The 26,457-nt window shown below is 32.2% G+C and overlaps 1 protein-coding gene and 1 non-coding gene across 10 annotated transcripts in view; both read left to right on the top strand.

The window, feature by feature from the left end:
• Positions 1-8,469: 8,469 nt before the first annotated feature.
• TRNAG-CCC (transfer RNA glycine (anticodon CCC)) lies at positions 8,470-8,540 on the top strand. Its single transcript has one exon. It is a non-coding gene; the product is annotated as a tRNA-Gly (tRNA).
• A 5,434-nt stretch (positions 8,541-13,974) lies between these two features.
• chp (leucine rich repeat containing G protein-coupled receptor chaoptin) overlaps positions 13,975-26,457 on the top strand; it is a 59,585-nt gene continuing 47,102 nt past the window's right edge. For all 9 annotated transcript variants that reach the window (XM_085207462.1, XM_085207457.1, XM_085207461.1 and 6 more), the window contains exon 1: positions 13,975-14,115. The gene's annotated coding sequence lies outside the window, so the exon portion shown is untranslated. The remainder of the gene's footprint in view (positions 14,116-26,457) is intronic.

Genomic DNA, 26,457 nt, shown 5'->3' with positions numbered 1-26,457 from the left:
ATATCACAATAATCTTTTCTTTTTCTGGTCAATGTCTCAAAAATCGGGCGGAAAGTGGACAACGGAGTGTTTTAACACTCAGTTCTTTTTGTTTATGGTATTTGGCTGAGAAAAACGTAAAATTAGATTTTGCTGTATTTTATTTGGATAAACTTTTGGAACTGTTTAGATGAATACATACGACTTGAAGCTATAAAATATGCATGGTTGTCGCACCGCAGTTCGTACGTGTCTCAACGAGCGCAATGGTTGCAAGTTTAAATGCTACTTGGAAAAATTTATATCTTGACTTAAACTAGTTGGTATCCCAAACTAAGTACGAAGACAAAGTGCGACGTTAAGTTACGCTATCTAGCAGAAACTTCTTTAAAGAAAAAGAAAAATACAAGATAGAATGATTAATCATTATAATATACATTATTCCGCATAATCAGCGGAATAAGTATAAATTTGATGACAAGAAACACTTATTTAGGATTTTGATTGTTAACGCGACGGTTGTGGTTTCTATTCGCGTTTTCCGTTCCTCTCGGGGAATGACTATTTTCATTCCTTCTGAAAATATGAAATATTTAATTTCCTCGAGTCGGAATCGAACCCTGTCGCTCGCCGCTGTTCACAGTTGCACGCTTGCACCCCAGTGCTTAGTCTGGCTTTAAAAAAGATATTATATTAATAATATTTTTACCTTACAACAAGATATCCCTCTATAATCTATAAACTAATATCATAGTAGACATAAAGAGCCAGTATAGAGCAAATATAAAGACTGGTCTTCACTTTCAGTAGCTCATTACTAGTATATATAGTATTTTCAAAATAAAAATAAAAGATGTGATGGATTTACGGAACATAACGCCGCATTGCTTGCTGTTATCTTGAAGAACAACTAAAATTAAAAAAAAAAACAATTCATCCCCACAATTATCCATATTTCTACAATATCGTCAAATACAAAATAATATATAAATATCATTATTAATAATAATGATTAGACTATAATAATTTATTATAGTCTAAACGTGACAAGGACTTTATCCGTAGGTTCAGCGTGGATTAAACGCCTCTTGCGATGTCCGTTTATTACCCTCTCTTACGTAATTAGAACGAGCTTAAGACGCTAGGAATTTACCTGACGTTTCTATTTTATTAATATACTAGTGGACCCGCGCGGTTTGGCCTGTAGTGGTGTTTATTTATTTATTATTAAAAAATACATTAAATAAATTGTAATTTAGTTCTTTTTCGGGATTCTATTTGTTGTATGTAATAGATTAATGTTTGGTTATTTGGAGTAGGTTTCCCAACTAAACAAAAAGTAAGTTTCCCTGCGCAAATCCCTATTCCATGGGTATTCCGGGATAGAAAGTAGTCTATGCGCTTTTCTACAATTTTTCTTCCTGCGAAAGTCACATAAAATTCGGTTCAGCGGTTCTGGAAATAAGCCTGGACAAGCAGAACGACGGACGAAAAATGTTGATTGTTTGTTCGTGCTTAGGTACTGTACAAATAAATATATGTGCTTTAAAAGTCTCTAAAATCTTATATATTACAATGACAGACACACACTTCTATTATAACTATATGTATAAATGTATATATTTATATGACAAGAATGCAATTTGCACAAATAACATCTTTATTCATATTTTATTTACAAAAATATCCATTATAAAAAAAGCATTCAATAATAAATGTTAAGAAAAGTCCACTTTAAGAAAAATATTCTTACAAATCTTAATAATTAAAAGTAAATTTACCAACATAACGTAAATATAACTTAAGTATGTTTTTTTTATACGTTTAAATATACGTTTAATAATATAATAGCGGGTCGACTCTTACAAAAGGTATTCAGTTACAGCACTTTTCAGGATTCCACTACAGTTCTAAGAACATACGTTTTTAATTACAATTTACTTGAAATGACTGAAAGGTTGTATAATTACCTAGAGGTCTAACTTAACTTTGCATAAGTCAAGTTAGATTTCTAGGTAGTGTAAGCAGTTGTTTTGAACAAAGAATGGTGAATGAATGGTAAATTCTTCGTTATATACGAAGAAATCATAGTAAAGTTCCTTTCCTTTTTTGTTTCATGCATATAGCATGGCACAGAGGGAACACTGGATTCCTAGTTGAGTCATTCTGTTCCTCATATTCCGCCATATTTTCGAGGTATTGTATCTTGAGTGACGAAACTCGCTTTCTTCTGTCATTCAAGCAAGGAATGGAAATTGAATCCGCAACCGTCTCACCTACAGCTAAAACAGCACCGCGCTACGACAGCACGACAAAAAAAGAAAAAATATATTACATAAATACACTGTATCATCAATTTCCTACCACAAATAAAAATCTCAGAGGGATTTCGCTTATAATTTGCGAATCCTTCTAACATAAGCGCTTAGTCCAAGAATTTTTGTGAATAAGAAATATAGGCATTCACAGTTCAACTGACGGTGGAACTTTTTATACTTATCCCAACTTTCCAAGTCGCCGTATAAAACGGTTTCCTTGTATAGAATGTTTTATAGAAGTATTTTTTTTCTTATAGAAAATATTTAAACTTCCTCCTTTATCGGGGGATGCAGGGGAAACAAAGGGAATTTAGTATTAAGAAACCGTTATCCACTTGCCTCTGATCACCATCAGGACATAGCAGGATCACCCTGATCCTCCTGTCCAGATACAGCGTAAAGCTTTGTCCACTACTAATTATTTTTACTAAACTTGTTTAAATATTAAGAGAAACCACATAAAAATGTAGTTAACCATACATCGAATACTTTAAAGGCATTCGCTGAAGGAAATTGCAAAGAAACGAATATTTAATCGCCGGGAAAGTTGTCTGACGCTTTTTATATAGTACTCTATGTTGAATATAATGATTTACGTCATTAGCAGTAGTTGAAACGTGTGTTGATATTTGCAGATACACGGTAGTTGTGGATTCAATTCCTAAAATATATATTTGAGACTTAGATGTTAGCGTTGAGACTATGGCGGCGTAAATGCACAGTTACTGTTACCGCGACGGTTATGGGTTCGATTACAACTGGGAGAAATGATTTATTTTTATTTCTTCGCTTTCATAGCAATACATCGCGCTTTGTAGAGTTCCGCCACGGTTCCGCTTAATTTTTAAGACATTTTAAACATGAAATGTCTCAAAAATTGGGCGGATAGTGGAAAACGGTGTTACGCTTTTTCAGTTAGACGCTGTGTCATGACGGGCTTTGTAATTAAAGTTAATTTAAATATAAACTTACATTCACAACTTACATAAAATTAAATTCTGAATATATTTCCACTATATATATGTCTCAGTGTGCCATTTCAACAAAGTTGCATTATGTCTCAATCTGTGAATGAGGTCGCCGACGTCGGGGAACGTATTTTACTTGTTATCTAATTAAGGCTTCCACGTTCTATATTAATTTGTAGAGGCCTTAGAATTTGCTATTTAACTCATTTTCGTGTTACATATCTGGAGAAGAATAAGAATATTTCTTTGTAAAAATGTAATTCAGTTCATCTTGCTTAGCGGGATGGGTAGAGAAATGTAATGAGCATTTATCTTAAGATAGCTTACTTGTATTAACTTGAAATTAAAGTCAAATATCGACGTCTTCTGTCCCTTAGAACAAAGAAAAAATTAAGCTTCTAATAAATACGAGCTTGTGCATCGTTTTTGCAGATTTTTTATGAAATTCACCGCCAAATCAAAACCTATAGAGTCCTTCCCGTGTACACATATTTTGAAATTTGGCAAGAAGAGCAATAAAGGAAAAAAATTAAAAAGAACTAAAATTATAGATATTTCATTGGAAAAATAATTACAAACATATAATTGTAATTCATTTAATACAAAATGACTGAATACGTCCGCAAACTTAAATTTGTTAGCTTTTATAAATTTTACCTCCCTTTGACAAAAAGTTCTGAAAATAGTACGGAACCCTCGTTATGAAGTACGACTCAAATTTGAACGGTTCTTAATTATTATAATAACCCTATGTTTATCATGTTGCTAATCTTTTACAATTTTAAAATAGAAGCTTATTTTATATACATTTAATATAATAAAAATATTTTAATTCATTAAGATTTTAGTAAACAAAATGAAAAATCTTTAACAGGTTTCAGTATTTGGTTGTATTGTTCTTTTTAATGGTGGTTGTTATATTATAATAGAGGAAAGAAAAGAAAGTATACCTATACTAATGATTGCTTTCTTACATTTTTAGCTTCACGCTTTATTCCGCAAATAGTAGAGTATCTAGTGTACTCTCCGCTCTCCACACTTCGCCCAATTTTTGACACTACGTATTGAGTGGTAGAACTCAACTTCGCGGCTTTTCTTATTACCAGAGCAAATAAATAATAACATGTACTTAATTCTAAGAGAAAAAAAAATATATAAAACCCAAATAATATAATAAAATAAATATTATCTTTAATTGCATAAACTTTGTCCTAGTTAACTTATTTCAACTCGCAAGCCATGTATTGCCAAAAAAATACCAAATATGGGTTAGATTAATAAGCGAATGTGAAATGTTCATAGACTTTCGTAGGTCAAAAGTTTTTTTTAACCTAATTGTCGAATGGGGACACTAGGCTAACGACAATGGCGGCCGCACCTATTGTGACCATGAGTGAAAATCTACACGGAAATTACTTTTCTGGTTGTACCTGTTTCATCATATATCATTCTTTTACGTGATTCCCTACTTGGTTTAAGAAATAAAAAAAAAACGTTTAAATTTTATTTATTTTTCTATTTTGACGTTTGTCACTAAAATATTGATAATATAAAAGGTTTTATTATAAAATATATCTATGTAAACAATTTCAAGATATATAGTAGGGTAAGAAATGATAGCGTAATGTAGGACGTCTTCGAGGAAATGAATTATTTATTTAATTTTATATGTTCATTTCTTTGTTCCGGCGTTAAGTTCCACTACTCAACACACATGCCTCCAGAATGCAATGGAAAAATGGGAAGCAGAGTGTCTTAATATATTGTCTAAATATATATCAATTCACTTACTTTCTGGTCAATTCAGTAATACAAAGTGACGACCAATGCCTTATAAAGTAAGAACAAAAAACGAAACAAAGCCATTAAGAAGAAGTTTTTAAATATTTCTTTTATTGTTAAGTGTTACAAAGAAAAATATTTTCCACTGTATTCATCATATAGTGTTTTGTTTCCACAGCGAGAAAGTGAAAATAATGCATCCTCCTCAAACGGGAATCGAACCCCCAAGAGTCAAGATTACCGACCACATACGGTCTCTAATATCTATATTATATAAATTTATATTTTATAGAGAAACTACAATAAAACAGTACCTCCACACTCGTATAACCTAACAAATAAAATAATTTGGAGATAAAATAGAGATGTTATCGATGAAGTAATAATTTCTGCAGTTACCTTATTGTAACAGATAATTGTAGGTTCGATTCCCATTCTGGGAAGGAACCATTATAATAAATATAGTACCTAGAAAAAACGCGGCGTTAAGTTCCGCCACCAATGACTGACTCGAAAATGGAGGTTGGAGAACGGAGTGTCTTAACACCAGGTTCTGATGCTGTCATGCTACTTGAGGATGTCATGAGAATAAGGATAAATGTTCCTTAACTCTATCTTTTTTTAACCGACTTCTGTAAGAAAAGGAGGTTATCAATTCGACTGTATTTTTTTTTTTATTTTTTTTTTATTTTTATTTTTTTTTTATGTTTGTTACCTCATAACTTTTAACTGGGTGGACCGATTTTGATATTTTTTTTTTATTTGAAAAGTATAGCTTCCCGAATGGTCCCATTTTTTTTTTGGTCCATGTCTGACAATGGTATCCATGAGAAAATCACATAAGTCTTAAATTTGCATTATGCATGTGCGCGACTAATAGCCGAATAACTCAATGTCGCGCCAACCGATTTTGATGATTCTTTTTTTATTTGAAAGGATACACTTCAAGGATAATTTGGTGAAAGTTTGGTTAGGTTTTGATTATGGAATCCGGAGAAAATTGAGAAAGTTTGTTTTTTTTGGTCAAAAATTAATTATACTGTAATAGTTACAAGCAAAAACTTTTTAAATTGATGTCAGAAGTGAGATTCCTGATCGTTGCATTTCTTTTCAACCAATCTCAAAAAAGAGGATGTTCTCATTTTCAACCAACTTCAAAAAAGGGAGATTCCGAATTCACCCGAATACTTTTTATGTTTGTTCTTGTCAATATACCAAAATGTAACTTTGCACAAAAATAATACCTAATTAAATGAAATTTTACATAGAACAATCACAACCACTCGTTGACAACCACTACCACCACCATCACCACTCGTTCAAGAAGCATCATTCTAAGATCTACCCATCACTAAAAATCGTAAAATAAATTAATTTTTAACAAAAACAAAAACCGACTTCTAACAACGAACTAAAAAGTGAAAAATAATTATATAAAGATTTTATAATTTTGAAGTCGGTGTCAAGCTAATACTACAACACCTTTACTACAATATCTAATTACTAAACCTGTTTGTTTTACTTGGCACCGACTTCAAAATTATAAAACCTTTATATAATTATTTTTCACTTTTTAGTTCCTTGTTAGAAGTCGGTTTTTGTTTTTATTAAAAATTAATTTTTAGATATACCTACATATTTTGTCATGAATTGCCAACAATTTCTAAAAAGCGTTCCACGGCTGTCTCTATATTTGCGCACAATCAGTGGTTGAATACAGGATTTCTTTTAAGAATTCAGCATATCAGCTTCATTGTGGAAGTAGGAAACTACTATTGATAAATAAAAATTGTTTTGGAATTTCCTAAGTATAGTTATTTTTAAAAGCTTTTTTTAGTATTTTTTTTTAATTGACGCTGTATCTTGCACATAGCAGAGTAGACAGAGGGAACAAGGAACGCTGGTTTCCTCCTTTTCCAATTTTCCGTGGAATTGTTGAGGCATTACGTGTTGAATGGCGCAACTCAACACCGCGCTCGATAACAAAGCTAAAAAACGGAAATATAAATTTACGTAAATATTTTGTTTCCTCCAGTGGAGATCGAATCCACAACCGTCGCGTTATAGTCACACCCTAGTGCCTCCAGAACTCGGAGGAAAGTCTTAACACTGAGTTCTTTCTGCCTTTCCTGTTGTGTGCGGGATGCAGCGTGAAACTAATTTAATTTAATTTAAAAAGATATTTAATTTTAATACGAAACAAGATTGAAGTCTAAATTAAAAAGTTAATCTTAAAAAGAATACACAAGTCAAACGTAAACTAACTGCTTCCTAACTAAACAACCACTTTTAATTTACTACCTGATAACGAGTAAGCTCAAACTTGGAAAAAGTACTGTAGAATTTTCATTTAGATAACATCTCTTTACTTTAAAAATAACTGCCTTTTCCAAGCCTTAGGCAACAAATACGGAAAAACTAACTATTTGACAATAATTTATTTCACTAATTGGGAAAAGTTAAAATTTTAACTTTGGTAGTATAAATTTTTAAAAAGAAATTTCAGTAAAGCTAAATTTGGCGCAGCGAATGTATACGAATCGTTATAATATTATGTTTATATATATGTTTATCCTATCCTATCCTATCCTATATCTTATAAAACAAAGTCGCTTTTTGTGTCTGTCTGAACTTTCTAACTCTTCTTCTTCTAAACCACCCAACGGATTTGGATGCGGTATTCACCATTAGGTCGAGTATTTCTCAGGGAAGGTTTATATATAGTTTATTATTTGTACATTCTTATGTAAATTAACATAAATACGATAAATGTGTATAAAGTCCTACCCGCTGAGACACTTCGGCGCATGCGCTGCTTTAATGGTAAATACTACATGAAAAAAATGTACTAGAATATTGTTCCTCTTAATGAAATCTACAAAAAAGTCCGCGATGGTATATTCGTATCTTTTAAGAATAACGTGTAGTGATCATATTTCTGTCTAAAAATAGTAATTTCAATATATTTTTTATTGTGAGGGATATTTTTCCATAATGGTATTAATCCTTATCCTTTAAAATACTTTATTAAATTTCTACGTTTAGTTACTATAGTTTACTAGTTTACCTTACTATAGTTTAAAAAGCAAATTTTATCTTCGTTTAACGAAGATAAAATTTGCTTTTTAAACTATTTCGAAATTGCGAATAGTTTTAGAGAAAAACGCATTTAATTATTGACACATCACGCCGTTCACACATCAGCTGTATCGAGTCAAGTTTCACTTATCCCTTACTCTCAGCATATAAATAAGTATATTAGTTACGTTGGCCATTTAATACAGACCAAAACTGTCTTTTCTGTTTTTCATTTTAATAAGTACTTTAGAAGATGCTACAATATCAAAAAATCCTTGCTGCGAAACGCGCCTCGCGACGTTATGCTTATACAAGCGAGTCCGCCGCGCCCGCCTGCCTTACACGCATCGGTGGTTCAGTGGTAGAATGCTCGCCTCCCACGCGGGCAGCCCGGGTTCAATTCCCGGCCGATGCATTCTATTTAATTTTCGTTACAGGCAGCCACGTAGTGCTTGCTTTTCATCAGGGACAGAGTACCCTCTTCAGCATTAACCACAAGCTCGAAAAAAAAAACCCGCCTGCCTTTATAGCAACAAAGATTTAGATGCGTTTGCACTAATTATATTGGATATAATAATTAATATATTGGATAATTCGAGTTGAATGTATTATTTAATGTCATTTAACTATCTAAAAATAGTAATTTAAATATATTTTAATAAGTACTTGAAAAGATTAGTAGCACAGATTTAAAATTACGGTACCTACTAAAAAATCCTTGCTGTGTAAAACAATTGGAAAATACTTATTGAAACTACGAAAATGCGGGTTGCATTAGAGTTTAATTAATTTTCACATTATCTTAAGTGCTTTGCAAACATACATTATATGAATAATCCAGTAGTAAAAGCGGGCGAAGCCGCAAGAGGGTCGCTAGTTATAATAATAATACCACTTCATTCTACATACCTATTTACTGGGTATTCTTTTTAACTTCCGTTCTATGTATTTAGTAGTACCTCTTAATGTTTTTTTCTTGGCTAGCACCATACTCTTATAAAGGAAGGTGTTATTACGAGAAAACAACATAAACAGGGCTTTAAGCTGGAGATGGACACGCATTTTGAAGGTACCCAGAGCGTATCGACCTGGAAACCGTGCCACAGGTAGGCTATTCCACATTTGCGTGGCGCGTGGAAAGAGGTTCCTACGAAACCCCACAGTAGTGGAGTACCACGTAACCAGACGACGTATCCGTTACATCACTACGGCTAAAAACAAGTTAAATATAATTGGATCGATCACGTAAAAAGATTATACGCACATTCCCCATATCCTTGACATTCAGAACAATGAATCTCATCACATACCTACGTCAATACTTATTTCCATCTAAGTCCATTATATCTTGTATGGGATACCCCCTACATATACATATATGTATTGTAAATACACAATGTGGCTTCCAATAACTCGATTTGCAAGTTCCACTGAACACAAACTAAGGTTTCTCTAACCTGCACGTGGTAGAAATGATTCGTGAACACAATTTCCTTGAAAGGTGACACATTATGTTTCATATTACTAAATTCGCGTTTTCCATGTCACGCGGGTAAACAGAAATCATAGTCTGCCATTTATCTCTTTAGAGAGATTTTAGATATTTAGGGTTATGTTAGGATGATGGAAGTGAAGGCTTTATTGGGCCGTACAGAGAAATTTACATTTATCTTATAATATCTTAAATACTTGTTATTGCCTGGAGTTGAAAATTAATAAAAAAAATAAATTAGCTTCACGCTGTGTTGTATGCTGCACACAGCAGAGGGAATCTGGTGTTAGGACACTTGTTCTCATTCCCATTTTCCTATTTTCCGCCAAATTCTGGAGGAATTGCGTGTTCAGTAGTGGAACTCAACTCCGTTTTTTGTCTCGGCTCCAGAGTGAAGAAATGAAAATACAATTTACAAATTTAAACAAATATTTTAGTTCCTCGAGTGGGAATGGAATCCACAAACAAGTGCGTTTACAGTCACACACTTCCACCACTGGCCTCAACAAAAACTCAAATCTAATTTAATTATATAAATTCTAACATTAATCTTACACAACAAAGAATATCCATAAACTCATATATGTATATATTTATACGTCAATATAGTATATTTGCATAGCATAACATCACTTCGTTCTCATGAATAGTCATTATCATATCTAGCCCCCAGTATTACTGACTCCACGCTTGGAATACTAAATATACATATTTTGACGTTTTCATATGAAAATATATTAATATTTTTAAAAATATTGTCTAGACGAACTGTGGGGCCGTAGGTTCCACCAATAATGTTTTTTTTTTATGTTTACTATAATTTATATTCTTAACTAGTGGCCCTCACGAGACTTCGCCCGCTTGAACTATACGAATATTAATTTTTATATTAGGTTTTAAGGGTCTTCTTCTTCCTGGCATTAATCCCGGCTATTGCCAGGGTCTGCCTTCCTAGTCAAACTACTCCACTTTGCACGATCTTTTGCGATATTAGGTTTTAAGTGTATTGAGGGCAAATTAGTTGATTATTTCACTATCCTTATTTAAAATATTATAATATATTGAATTTTTATAACATATAAATTTATTGAATTTTTGATATTATTTGAACAGGTAAAAGTAAATTGTAACGATATTTTAACATCAAATAGATTTTCAAATATGAAAATTGACCGGAAAACTTCGAGCGAAGTAGAGCTCGTAAGTTTTGAACTTTGTAGGTATGTTCACGTTTTATAAACTGTCAAGAGCACTACTCTTTATACATTTTTAGAATATAAAGATATTACTGGCTGAATTTTTTTATGTATTTTTGTTATCTTTAAACATAAAGTATTTACAATATATTTGTATATGTAAAGGATGCTAGTTCAATACCCAGTTGTGGGCTGTTGTAATTTAAAAACTAGTTTTCTTCTTACTTTGCCATATGTAGGATATAGCATGAGGCCAAATAGAAATTATGCATAACTTCATTCCCGACAAATACATTAAAAATATAAATATAGTTATTTACAAAAATATAAACAGCATACCGCTTACCTTAAATTTTCCAACGACATCTATTCTTTTCTTTTTTACTATGTTTCTTTATATTAAGTCTGGACTAAGGCAGCTTTAACAAAGAAAACGAGAAGTAATTGTCAATTAGTTTCACGATTAAAGGATATCTTCCTTTCAGGTTTTTCAGGAAAGTCTTTTTACATTAAATTCTGTCTTTTTACATTAATAAATGTTAGTTACAATAAGGGTAAACGAAAGTGGTAGAAGAACAGAGTGTCTTAACACTTATCAGTTAGACAGTGTAGGAGAGAACTATTAGAGAATTTCACGAATTTCATACGGGATCATGAAAAACGGATTTTTTTAAACGGATAAAATAAAAGAAAATAAAAGGAAGGAGGAAAGGAAACGGATAAAATGAATTAAATAAAAGAAAATAAATTAAAATAAAAAAATCTACCTCATTTTGCTATTTAAATTATTTAGTGTTTGCAGTTATTCACTGTGGATGTTTAATGGTCCAGTGTTGAGAAAAGAAAAGATCCTCGTTTTTATATTTTTTTCTCATTGTCCGCGCTGTTTATATTATTGTGAAGATTGGGTATTTCATATATTTAACTCAAGAAAGGTATTTTTCATTGTTATGAACTTATAGTAATCAAATAATTTCGCGATATACCAACCAACTATTTTTTTCATATCTATCATTTTAGCTAAAAAAATCAGCATAATTATATAACTAAAATAATAGTGTTAACTATAGTGTTAAGACACTCTGTTCCCCGTTCTCTCTGAGTGGGAGTCGAACCTATAACCGCCGCGCTTACATTCACATGATACGCCACGAAAGCATCTATTATATTTATTTTATAATTAATTATACGTATTTTTATGAAACAATTTGAAACTATTTTTGCTATTTGATACTTAAAAATAAACAATACTAGTACATCGTCCATGAGATATCAATCAATGAAACTGAAAACAAATTGTTGACTCTACGATTTCTATTAGTCTTCACGTTTTTCTCTTATTGACGCTCGCTGTCAGTAATGTTGAGATAACTATTAATTTATTGATTTTTAAATAAAAGTCTGATTGTATAGACGATAGTTGTAGATTCGATTTTACTTAGACAACTTTACTTATATTATTTAGAAAATTCAGGATTTGACGTCACGCCTCTTCGAAACCTGTTGATGTTATACGTTTTCTTAATAAGTATTTTTTTTTAAGTGTCGAATAACATTTTAAATTTGTTAAAAAAAATATTTTAGTTTCAAACATTTATCGATATCGAAGTGTAAGACCACAAAGACCACAAAGTAAAGGTTTTTCTCACTGGAGTAGGTGACAAAACGTGGCGTTGAGTTCCGCCAATATACAATGTCTCGAAAATGAAAGCTGTGAAGTGGGGTGGAGTGGAATAGCAATAGGTTCCCTTTACTTACCATGCTATACGGGAAAAAGCATGAAACCATAAGAGAAAAGGTGATTTGAATTTTTCTCTGTAAAAGTCCAAATATGAGAAAGACATAAAATATGTACATATCTATTTATAAAAGAGATGAATTCAAAGTCAAAAATGTCGCTTAATACGGGCCTAAGCGTGCAATGATTGCGAGTAGACGAAATGAAAAGTTCACATATTGCTTGTACGATTAACTAATATAAATAATAGTATATAAATAAATAAAGAAAAAAACATGTTTCTTAACCCATAAATCATTACTGTCTTAAAAACGTGTATAATTGGGAAATGGAGAGTTTTAACACTAGGTTTCCTCTGCCTACCTTGCTATATGCGAGATACAACTGTGCATTTACATGCAAATAATATCAATCTATTTAAAATTATATATAAAGTCGGAATTATGAGTATATCTAGGAGTGATTAAACTGGTCTGGAAACAAGATAAAGCGTCGGGATAAATTCCAAATTATTTTCATTTTCTCTATCTGGTGATGAAGGAAAACCATGGTGGAGAATAGAGTGACTTTGCATTAAATTGCCTCTACCTTATTATACCAACACAGTGTGAAACTAAAAAAAATAAGAAATCAATATCGTAACGACTTTTACATCTAACGATATTAATGAAGACAAATCGTACAGTCGTAATATAAACTTACTGAAACCGAGCGGAGGGAGGTTTCCCAGGCTCCAGGGGTAGCTTACGTAACGCTCGGATGTACGCTATCTCTGTCTCGCATTGTAAGGGTATGTACTCTATGGTGACGGTTTTTTTAAGTTCTCTAGTTTTTTTGTTTGTTATTTTTTTTTATTTATTTGCTTATGCTACTAAATTATTTATAATTAAAAAATATTTAGATTTTTTTTTGTTTTAAGATATTATTTTATTATGTGTTAAATAATCCACATTAGATTGCATTAATCTAGTTAAGTAATTATTTTTCTAAGAGAATCGTTGTCAAAATACCTTAATTAGCTTTTATTTAACTGAAAAGGTAAATAGTTACCAATGTTTCAATAACCTTGTTACTGTTATAAACTATACAAAACAAACAAACAATCAAAAAGAAAAAATAACAATCACTACACATTTTATATGAAACCAACTAGAAAAACACTAGCACACACAAATTACATAACAAACCAGTCAATATTACGTCAAAACGACGCTATGAGAAAGCGAGCTCAGTGTGCCCACGGCTCTACGTTGCCCCGCACGTACCGGACCGCCAACATTTACGTAGTAAGCCTTGAGCTGTCGACGGGACGCGCGTCTCGATAGTCCTCTGTTCGAATCTGATAAAAATAATTATTAAAAAGAAATACAATAATTAATTAATTATTTAATTTGTCGCGATATATTAATAATTATTATATTTTGAAAGTGTAGTTTTTTTTAAAAAGTGCTTCCACGGGATTGCTATAGCAACGTATGACGTCAAGTTCAGGGGCGGCAGTGCATCAGTGTTCAATAAGCACCCTTCTAGCTTTTTGCCAACGGATTTTGTTTACGTTTACAAGGTTTGTAGTGGTTTTTTTTTATTTTTAAATTTTTATAATTTTTTTTTGGGAAATTTTAAGTAAATTTATTTTTGTGTCATTACTTATTGTATTGTTAATTGTTCTATCGTAATGGAACGAGTCGGTGTTAACGTCAACTATTTATTTTAACTATTTTATTTGAGTGCAGAGAATGTTGACTATCTCATGTTTTTTCCTTTTTATTTTCTACTTACTTAAATATTATTGGATAACGCAACCCAACGCTGCAGTCTATCCTAACAAACCGGGAAGCAAACACAAATAAATTATCCTCAATTGGGAATTGAATCCTTAACCTTCACTTATTCAATCAGGCACGTTCCACAAGCTGCTAGTATTTTTCTCATATTTGAAACACTGTAATACACTGTAGAGGTTTTCAAAACTCAATTTGTTGAGTGTTCTCTCAGAGATTGCACAGCGCACACTGTATGTACTGCATTCAATGTCAAAATCATTTTCGCGTTCTGGTTGCCACTCCAGCTGTATTGCTCATCCAAATACATACATATCTGAAGCCAGTCGTGGAGCAGAGGCGAAAATGTGTGACTGTAAACGTGACTGGTTATGGGTTCGATTTCTTGTCGAGGAAATGATAATATTGAATATAATCATTTATTTGGTATTGGGTTCCGTCACTAAATAGGCAATGCCTGCAGAATTTGGTGAAAAGTGGGGAGCAGAGTGCCTTAACACTAGAATCCCTCTGCTTACCCTACTACAGGCAATGCTACTGCCACAAGCTGAAAAATAATATACAAATACACATCTATGATTACACGAATAAATATGTTGTATTAGTGTCATTAAACGTTAATTATTAATTAATGTCTATTTAATAATTACTATCGTAAATTAATGGAAGGAAATTTATCTAATTATTATTGTACTTTATAAGATAAGATGTTCAATTCGACCGTCAAACGATTGATTACTGGTATAAAATGGTGCATGAATTTAAATTTATACTAAAGTTTAAACGCGCTAATCTCAGGAACTACTGATTAGAATTGAAACAGTCTTGGTTAGTCTATTTATCAGGAAAGGCTATAGGTTCACATGTAAGCCCAAATTGACGTTTCGATTTCACACTATGACCTTCGATGATTGTTACTTTGGCCACTTAGAACATGTCATGTGTCAAACACAACTTTTAGCTGTTTCGATTTGACTGCTACGATGAAGCCGCAGATTTAGAAGCTAGTATCAAATACAATTCATACAAATGGATAACAAATCCTCTTTAAAAATAAAAATACATATAATTTCAGTTTATGATATAAACTAAAGTATAACATTAATCAAATAAATTAATTGTAACTTAGCCCAAAACTGCTGTAATATTTGTACTGAGAAAAAAGTCTCTATGTTTTTTAACTTGACATAAAAAGAAATTATATAAACTTAAAACAATAAAATTTTTTAATTAAAATATTATAATTCGTATTCTTTTAAAGAAAAAATTAAATCAAAAATCAATTTAGCGTCACGCTGTATTTTGCACACAGCAGGGTAGGCAGAGGGATAGTGTTAAAACACTCCTTTATCCGTCGTCATCACATATCAAATTTATAACCATCAAAACCAGTTACCACGTTACCACAAAACCTAAAGAACATAACAACAAAACGACTATAAACATATATAAATACTAGATTGAAGTTCCAAGACCTGCAATTATTCTAGTACTTAAATTGACAATAGAATAAACCTGTATAACTTGTCCTAGCCTCCAGCAGAAGGACGTATAACAATGAATCATTCTTAAGTTACATCTAATACACTTCTTCTATTTACTAGCTTATTACTTGGTTGGTATGTATGACTCATGAATTTAATTAACATATACTATATATTGGTTGATTATAACGGTGATTCAATAGAAAAATAGTCTTAGTAATGTTGTTATTGAAATTTCGCTGGTTTTTTTTAAGGCAATATATTTATGGGAATGGGTTTTGAAACCATAATCGTAGATTAAATGAAGGTTGGAATTGTTTTTTTTTAAATAATCATTAACAAAACTATGTTTAATTATTACAATGATTAAAGATTTAATTAATTTAAGCATCAATTATATACACAGTATCCAAAAGCATATAATAATTATTAATTAAACAAGTACGTAAAAAAAATCGTTTATCTATTATTATTATAAAAGATAGAATATAAAGAAAATGAATTTATTTTTCATACAAAATACGCACTATAACACACTAGCCAAAAGAATTCCCATACATTTCATAATATTATTAGCGTCAATACTTAGCTGGTTTGGCTTACTTATTTTGCCGTAGGAAATTAAGCTCTACTCTCAAAACAATAAAAGCTATTAAAGCTCGGTCCTTGTTTTAGAGATTTGGTCGAGGTCTCATTGCGTAACGAATGTTGACATCGCAGTGGTGGGAGTGGTACACCATAAGTTTATATACCTTTTGGTTTGATTGAAAATATATGGCAAGGTTTAATATTTTTATAGATACTCCCATGAGAATAAATGGTTATGGGTTCGAGATCCACTAGGGGGAATTATTTCGGTTATGAGAATAATATTTTTACACTAGCAAGGAGTATTTTGACACTAGCGTCTAAAAAAATAAAATCAGTTTTACGCCGTATATCGCACACATCAGGGTAGGCAGGAGGAACCTAGTGTTAAGATACTCCGTTCCTCATTTTCCGTAAGACTGTTTCAAAAAACCATTAATTATATTCACACCTGCATTTTTGCAAAATAGGTACCAAAGATCTAGTGTTAAATCACTTGCATTCTGTATTTTATTTATTCAGACATTAGTGTAGCTTTCAAATCAATTAGTATGAAAAAGACAGCCGACTTGTGGGGTGTCTCAGTTAATATCATAAATTCTTTAATTGATATTTTGATTCCTGATTTAGTTACAATTTTTAATAGATGTATTGATTGTGGAGTGTTTCCTGATTTGATGAAATATAGTAAAATAACTCCATTGTTTAAATCAGGTAGTACGCAAGACCCCACAAATTTCAGACCGATTTCAGTACTACCTACGTTTAGTAAAATTTTTGAAAAGCTGATACTCAGTCAGCTTCTTACTTATTTTAATAAAAATAAATTACTGCACACAGGTCAATTTGGTTTCACTCGTGGAAGGTCAACATCTGATGCTGGGGTCAAATTATTAGAGAGTGTATTCGCGGCTTGGGAGGAGTCACGTGATGCCTTTGGGGTGTTTTGTGACTTATCCAAAGCATTTGATTGTGTGCAGCATAAAACTCTTATCAGGAAGCTACACCACTATGGTATAAGAGGCATTGCTTTGGATCTTCTCACTTCTTATTTAAGTGATAGGATTCAAAAGGTAAATGTCAACGGGAAACTATCACACGGGTCACCTGTAGCATTGGGGGTGCCACAAGGCTCTATTCTGGGTCCGTTTTTGTTCCTTTTGTACATTAATGACTTACCTCACCTTATGAGAGATATCTGTGAAATGGTGTTGTTTGCAGATGATACATCTTTAGTTTTTAAGGTTAATAGACAGCAATTGGAAATTGACGATGTAAACAATGCTCTTTCTAGGATATTGCACTGGTTTAGTGCCAATAACTTGCTTTTAAATAGTAGTAAAACTAAATGTATCAGGTTCTTTACTAAGAATGTTCAACAAGTAGAAACCAGGGTTTTGATGAACAATAAGGAACTTAAAGTAGTTAATGAAACTGTTTTCTTAGGTATAACATTAGATGCTAAGTTACAATGGGGTCCGCATATAGAAACTTTATCTGGTAGACTTAGTTCGGCAGCGTATGCTGTCCGCAAGATTCGTCAACTGACCGATGTTGACACCGCGCCTTTAGTATACTTCAGCTATTTTCATAGCATTATGTCTTACGGCCTATTACTTTGGGGTAGTGCCGCTGACATAGATACCATTTTTGTGCTCCAAAAACGGGCTGTCCGAGCAGTCTATAAAATGGGTCCACGGGAGTCACTAAGGAATAAATTTAAAGACTTTAACATCCTCACACTACACTCCCAATATATTTACGACAACTTAGTATATGTGCATAAGAATATTAATAAATTTAATAAAAACAGTGACCTCCATCAATATAATTTAAGAAATAAAAATAAGCTTGCTGTGCCCTTCTCTAGGCTCCATAAAGTGTCTCACTCATTCGTAGGTCAAAGTATACACTTTTATAACAAACTTCCAAACGACGTGGTTAATTTATCACTGAACAAATTTAAAAAAGTGGTAAAGCACAGGCTCTGCCAAAAAGCTTATTACTCTGTTAAAGATTATGTTCGCGATAAAGATGTTTGGAAATGAGTTGCTCTATTTCTAAGTTAAAATTGTTAATTGTGATTTATAACAAATGTTGGCATTTAAAAAGAGTGGCCATGAGTTTCTTTGCCTGTATCTTCTCATGAGCTCAACCATTTGAACGGGCTTTTTTCAAGTCAAAATTGCACATTTTTTTTGGTTATTTTGTTTTCCATTTTTTTTTATCTTTTATGACATGTCCAAGTGAATGTTAAGCATTTTTATGGAATAAAGATATTTTGACTTTGACTTTGACTTTGACTTTATTTTCCGCATACTTTAATAATAGTTAAAAACACAGTATAACTGAGTGTTTGTAACGATAACCTATTATTTACTTCTATAATATTATTTCCAAGGATTTTCATATTATAACTTTAAATTACTACCTTTATTAGACAAAAACGACAAAAAATACTTCTAAATGATCTATTTCTTGCTAAATTATCATATAATTTTGATTTTTAAAGCTAAATACCTATATTTTTTGACCCAAATCACGTGCCTACACTGAATGGTAAACGCATCGTAGAAAAACTTGTTCCAAGTACGTGCTTGCAGTCGACTGTACGACGTAATCTGTTCGTACTTAGCTTATTCAAGATTTTTCCTTTTTATGTAGGTATGAATTATTGAATTTTATATTGCCGCACATAGCAAAGTAGGCAAAGGGAATCTGGGAACCTCCGTTACCATTAAGACATTTTTGTTACCCACTTTCCGCCGAATGCTAGACACTTTGGATGTAGACAGATGGAACTCAGCACCGAGCGAAGAAATGAAAATATTAAATGAGGAAATATTAAATAGTTTATTTTCTCGAGTCAAAAGGAAGAGAGAATCGAACCCGCGTCGCGCTTACAGTCGCTTATATACTACACCACGTCTAGTCTTAGAATATTGTATACAGTTACAATTTACCTCTACATTGTTTATATAATTATATGAAGATTGAGTGACGTCATTGTGATGAATTCTATATTATTGAAGAGTATAAGAAACATTAAACAATCGAGATAAATATTCTTTATATGTATGTAGTTATTTATTTACGTTAAAGATAATATATTTTTAGTCTGACGTATTTCCATTCCCTCGAATGGGAATCGAACCTTCAATCGTCGACGCTCTCCAAAACGGCGACGTTATCGTCAAAGTAAATATTATATGTACCCATATATAATTTTAAATAAATATAACACATATGAATAGATGATGCTTAAAATAAACTTAGCGAATTTTAATTCAATTTACTTACTTGAAAAATGGGAAGTTTTTAGTATCAGAAACTTCAGTGTTTGTGGGTTATGTTTTGTAGAAGGCAGAAAATTTTGTTTTAGTACTACTTGACCTACTTTTTTTAAATCAAAAGTTGCTATCTAAATATATGTGAAAGAATTGACACCGTCGTGGTTGCTCGCATCGTCGCATCGTATTGCCCTTGACCGTAGTGGATTCAAATGTATGTAGGGGGAATTGTAGGTATCGGTATACCACAGCGGGATGGATAGCGCGATAGTCGTGAGTTCGATGCCAACGGGGGTATAAATAAAAAAAAAAAATAGCGCGGCGTTGAGTTCTGCCTCTAAACACACAATATCTCGAATTCAGATGGAAAGTGGAGAACGGAGAATCTCTCTATTAAATTGTTTCGTCAACTAAACGTGATGTTCTAATATCGAATACGTCATTGATTTGTAATACTATAGAAAGTTGAAGATTTTTTTCTCGATTCGCTATAGAGCTAGACAACTTTTACTTGTATGTATATTTAAAAGGCAGTATTATATATGTGAGGCCGTCCTGGCGCAGGAGCACAAGCGTGTGACAGTAAACGCGACGGTTATGGGTTCGATTCCCATTCGGTGAAATGAATTATTATTATTACTTCGTATCAATATTTTCATTATTTCATTCTTGTAACATAGCAAAGCGCTGTGTTGAGTTTCGCCATTAACACTATGTAGGATACATCGGGAAGCTGAATGAAATGTATTTGTATTATTTTTAATCTATTACTTAATTAAAGATTTTTTTTTTTACTTTTTGACTTGTCCAGCGATATTTTTGATATATCATCAATGGAGTCATTGAACTTAAAGCCACAACTTCTTGTTAATATTACCACCAGCTTTAATCGAACTCATAACCACCACGAGTACAAACACAGCAAGAATTAGAAATTAATTGAACATTTAATTATCTCTTCTAAACGTATATTACAAATTGACATTACGTTTCGCAAGCAACAATAAGAGTAAGTGTTATTTTCCGGTGCGCCCATAAGTGAGTTTAATTATATTACAGGAGTACCTACTTACGTCTTACATTCATATACTCGTATGTATGTAAGAACATTAAAGCAACCGTGTAAAGGGGAACTCTCTTTATAATTATTCTGATTAAAAATTTACATATAAGTATTAATATTACATAAAAAGATTGTTTTAGTCATATCATATTTATTTCGTTGTGGGTTCGATTCTCACTCGAGGGTGTGAAATATACCTATCTACAATCTATCGTGGTTGAAATATTTTCTTGTCTGATACGTAGACAATGAGTGGCGTTTAGTTCCGCCACTGAAACAATACCGCCAGTATTCAGTGAATTTTCATTGTCGAGCGGAGTGTTAATTCTCTTCCTACCCTATTACATACCCATACCTTTATTCAATTTTACAAAAAGCTTATATAAACAAGAAAATGTTAAGACAGGAATCCCATATTTACAGTTGTTCCATTGAAGAGAACGTCAAACTTCGAGATAAGGCGTTCACAAATTGCAAAGTTACGATGCCGATGGTACGGTACTGACGTCTTAGATACTATCCTCTTTCCTTATTGGCACGCTTTTACTGAAGATATTTACGTATAAATTTATATTTTCCGAACAAAATGGCGTTTAATTTAATTTAGTTTGTGATGAAAATAGTTCATGTTTTATATAGATTTATATTGTAATAGCGAGTTTTATATGTTTTGTTGACTCTTGTCAATTATCGTAAAATAGTCTCTTATTTCCAAAGACGAAGCCATTTCTGGCTACGATATATACTACAAAAAAACTTAAATGTAAACACCAGCTTAGTACAACTTTAGATTTGAGACCTATTCATGCAAATATTGTAAGGTATAAGTAAAATACTTGTGAGAGCGCGGGTTCATATCCCGCTACGTTCAAAGTTTAATAAGTTTTCTTAATAAGTATTTTTCGTACTTGTAGAATAACTCTTTAAAAATATTAAAAGTATAAGTTACAAATATACTATAGCGTATATATAAGCTTTCGTTTCCAACACCTGCTGCGCCCACGCACGCGTTCATTGATCGTGATTAACTTTATCACTTTAGATGTCTCAGTAATTAATGGGACAAAGGACATGCGAATAATAGGAAGTAAAGAAATTCACGTCTTATTACTGTTGAAGATAATGCAATTTAAAATAATAGCTTAAAAGCGTTTTTGAAAGATTTTCTAAGAATAATAATTCTCCGCTCTCCTATTACATTATTGTACATCATAAAAAATACAGAAAAATAAAAGATCCTTATTGCTATAAGCGATCTTCTATGCAACCTTTAAGTGTAGGAATAGTTAGAACGGAAGGCGGTATACTTGCTATATTCCTCGAAAATTGCAAAAAAAATCAGAAAATATCATTGGCTCAAAATAAAATGATTTTTGCTACTGGTCCCAGCCATATTTCTCTGCTTTAGTATATTTATTACAAATCTGGTTTAATGGAACTAATGAAATACATTATTCGTTCTGACACTGATATTTGAACAGTGGAAGCTTTTTACAAATGTACACTCTACAATTCAATTCAGAAGACCAGTCGGGGGCAGTGGCACAAGTGTGTGACTGAAAATGCGACTGGTTGTGGGTTCGATCAAGATAATGAAATATTTATTTAAATGTATATTTTAAAATTATAATTAAAATAGGAAAGAAAGCAGAAAAGATTAGGCATTGAACAGGTCACAGTGAAGAAAGCTGTATAGAAGCAAGATAGAGAGCTGGTGTGAAGATAAAGCAGAAAGTCGGTAAAAAGTGGCCATCATGCTATACGTAGGATAAAAAATAATAATTTAAGGGTAAAATAGTGAAGGCTATACCAATAAAATATTTTGTCTTCTTAGCTTGGATTAGCAAAGTAAGCTAATTTCCGCTTTTTTATTCTATATATCCCAGAATAATAAGAAATAATAACAAAACCAACCCTGAACGTCAAAGTACATAGCAATCAAAATTATACTCTGCATACCGACAACATTTTTACCAGCACAAGGTAAAAAATAAGCTGACTTCGTCCTTTTCAGCCAAAAACTCACAGTTTTCTACGAAAAATCAGAGACATTTTAAAAAGTCCGATATCCTAAATTGCAGGTTTATTGAAAGCGAGTAGACCATTCAGAGGACATGTACACGACGAGTTCCCTTTAGTCCACGAAAATGCTGCACTTAATAAAAGTATGCTCTTTTTCTATTACTCCGCTGCACTCTTACTGGAGAATGGAACTTTTGAATGACATACTTGTGGTATGGATGAAAGGAACATGCTGAAGATCTTTTGTGATTAAAGACATCTTTTTAACAATTGTTATGTATTCTTCAGTATTATATTAAACTAGCTTATAGTGAGGAGTGGAGTGTCTTAACACTAGACTCTCTACCTAGCTATATGCGGCTTCGCCCGCGTCAAATGGATTTTTAGCTTTTAATTTCGGCCACGTCAAATATATTAATGATAAGGATAATGATAAGAATGATGTATGAGACGTGATACGCTAACCGTAGTTACGTTACGTTCATGTTTTTTTTGCTTGATAGCCTTAAATGTTCTTATTTTGGAATTCCTTCTCTCTTCTCCTATAGACATTATTTGTCTAATTCCTTCTTATAATGTCATGTAAATTTTGTTTAAGAGAAGTAACAAAACCCTTTCATAATTGATCAGTAAATGAAGAATATACATATAAATACAGCTTTTTAAGTTAGTAAGTGATATCCAAACATTTTATCACTCCTTTGTGAGGACTGTAGAGGTGTATATGCTGACCATTAATCTTGGTGGATCCAATAAAATAATACTGAACGAGGGTCTCACCTTCGTCAACCCTCGATTGTCACCGACAGCCGTTTGTCATAGAAAATGATACGAATAAGTGAATTAAGGTTTATTTGAAGGGGTAGTAAATTTTATAACCTGCTAAGAATATTAGAAAGAATATTAAAAAATGTATATTAAGGATTTTTGTAAAATTTGGGTCTACTATGTATCCTCTGCCTGTACTACTGCAGTACACCAAATGTGGGGGGCAGAAGGTAGTATTACGGCGCGTATATTGTGATGATGATTGTCACTTTGGAGCCCTGGCTATGATAATCAAATGTCCCAGACCACCGGCTCTGGAATATTTGTTCTGCTATTGGAAGAGATTTTTTAAAAATTTTTTAAACGTATTTTATATACAAATTTATATTTAAAGATGAGAGTAACGAGTTACTGAAGCGTTGCTTATTGAGTAGCAGTTCTCAACAACACGATTGCCTCGTTACCGAAGAAACTAAATGGTAAATATTTAATTTCCCCGAGTGGGAATCGAACTGAAACTGTCACGTTTTCAGTCGCATGATTATTCTCCTGCGCCACAACGGAAAATAAAAATGTTGTATATACTATGTACATATAAAAATATTGCTTAGTTGGACCTATTAAAAATATATAGGTATATTTCATCGAAAATTATTTTGTACCTGTAGGTATAGTTGTGTTAATCACAAAAATAACTTTTAATTAATTAACATTTAATATTCCCAATCGATTGTAAAGTTCAGATTTAGTTATTCGTAACTTGAGTGTTTATTAATAAAGGGTCTTTGCGAACGATTGGAAACTTTTTAACTTTAACAAATTAAATTAAAATTTCCGTTTGATTTTTACGAAAATACTTTTGAAATTCTATAATCCCTTTGTAAAAAGGACAAAATTGGTGTTTAGTGTCGCCATTCAACACTCGAAAGAATATATATATATAGCTTCTGCTTATTTATACGTGCTACAGTGCGACAGAGTCTCTGGCTGTAAAAACGACGATTGTTGGTTCGATACCCGAGGAAAAACTAAAGAAGAGAAGAAATTACGTTACCATAAACTCACCGTGCATGCCCATCACGTTCACGATCACGTGTACGAGAGATACAAAAGCGAAATGTCAGCGACAGAGATTCTACGTCTACCGCATACAAATGAACTTTAAACCTATTTCTTAATTTCTAAAACTAATTACTTTTTTTTTTTTATATATTAGATATTATCATGCGATCAGTCCAAGGACTATGAACAGATGTATGGAGAGTTATAATGGCTTTTTAGGAACTCATTCCCCATTGGAAATGTTTCCTATATGGAATAACTGCCTAGCATGACGTTGGGTTGGTTATGTTTAGAATTTGTTTCCTTTTTAGTCGGTTTATTGCCATAGGTAAGGTGAGTTGTTCGGCTAATTTATTTGGGTGACTTACAAGCCTTTTTTTGTATTTATCTCTATTTCCTCTTTCACTGTAGGTATTTGGAGATAGTTATGCATTTCCTTAATTTGTATGAACCATGGGCAGTTCCCTATTTGTTTTAAGATATAATTTTGAGTTCTTTGAATTATGTTAATTACTAGAAAAATTACTAATTACTAGAAAAATTACTAATTACTAGAAAAATTACTAGATATAATAAATTAAGACAGTCGTAGCGCAGTGGGACTGTGTCTAGCTGTACGCGACAGTAATGATTTCGATTCCCACTCAGAGAAATTTCAATAGTCAATACTGGCAATTATAGATATAAACTATATTGTTTGACAGTTCTCCTGTCATACAGGTTTTTTTTAAAAAAAAGACTAGTAAATAAAACTCAGCATGTTAGGACGTATCGTTAATTCACTATGTCAGTTCCAGGCTTAGATAAGAAAATACCAATGACATAGCGATTTTTCACGTTAAAGTAGGAAAAATATAGTGTCGGTCTTTCTTCTTCAATATTATATATAGGACTTTATTAGATCGATTATATAAGATAAAACTAAATTTGGTCTAATTGCTTCGTCATAAAACTTGGCAATTACTTATACGTAGCATAGAAGATTTAATTTCTTCACTCTGCTAAACAAGCAAAGCGCACTCAACATATCTTCTGAATTCGGCGGAAAGTGGCAAACGGAAGTGTCTTAATGGGAACGGAGTGTCTTGGGAATACTAGGTTCCCTCCCTGGTTTCTTATGCCAATCCCGCTGTGTTAGATACAGGTAAAGCTAAAAAAAAAAGGAGAATGTATTGACATAGTATAAGCGAAATTAACAAAAAAACAGGACATTTAAAAAGAAGCTATAATAAATAGGTATATAATATAATAAAGGATTCTTTTCAAAGGAAAATATAAGATAAATTTTGTTGTTTTCCTATTTATTAAAGATGATTCAATAAAGGAATACTTATTATGAATTGTTTGAGGAACGGCTTATATCCGAAGAAGTAAACACGATGATTGAGACGATAAATGAAATAAATATTGACTTACGTAAAGTTGACTTAATTATTATGACTTTCGAGGTACAGCGGTTTAACCTCTGCCTGTAAAAACGACGGTTTTAGGTTCGATTCCTACTCGGGTGAATGAATTAACAAAATCGAAATTTTAGACCAAAAGTAGGGAACGGAGTGTCTTAACACTGGATTCCCTCTTTCTAACCTGGTATATGAGTGATACAGCATGATGAAATGAGTAATATAGAAAAAGTATTTTTTTGTTTGTATGTTTGTGTATTTTTTACTAAATAGTTCAATTTGACTATTAAATATGTATTTATTATAGCAATATATTATATTCTCAAAGTATTTAGTAGATGGAGGTTTTTAAACCAAAAATACAAGCCCACTATTTGTATTACTAACACAGGCTAATTTAAAAGTAAATGGCAAAACTACCATCCCTCTTAATACAGTAGTGCCA

This window comes from Heliconius melpomene, chromosome 3, assembly GCF_056956725.1.
Source record: "Heliconius melpomene rosina isolate 202511_hmr_F chromosome 3, ASM5695672v1, whole genome shotgun sequence".
NCBI lineage: Eukaryota > Metazoa > Arthropoda > Insecta > Lepidoptera > Nymphalidae > Heliconius > Heliconius melpomene.
This window is presented reverse-complemented; position numbering and strand designations above follow the sequence as displayed.